We start from the raw sequence: 356 nt of genomic DNA on the forward strand, positions 1-356 counted from the left end.
AGTCTGGGCCTGTCTTCAAGTCACCTGTGGTGATAACTAGACCTTTATTAATTTACATTCGGGGCAAAACTAACTGGAGCTCATTAACGCAGCCAAACAGGTGTGAGAAATACAGCTTGTAAATGCTTAATGGCCGTGCTAACATGAAAAGAAAATAAATTTCTGTTGAGCTAAACCTTTAGCTAGCATGCGAAATGATCCTAGCTGTGTTTGGATGTGGTTTTGTTATCAGAGCACTTTCAGCATTGTTGGAGGGTGGAACAGCCAAACTGAGGCTATTAAGGATTATTTTGTTATTGCTAGCCTATAGGCTATTGTCTTTCTTTGTCTGAAGTAGCAAAGTGGCAAGTAGGGAA

The sequence above is a fragment of the Monopterus albus genome, unplaced genomic scaffold (genome assembly GCF_001952655.1).
Source record: "Monopterus albus unplaced genomic scaffold, M_albus_1.0 scaffold51.1, whole genome shotgun sequence".
NCBI lineage: Eukaryota > Metazoa > Chordata > Actinopteri > Synbranchiformes > Synbranchidae > Monopterus > Monopterus albus.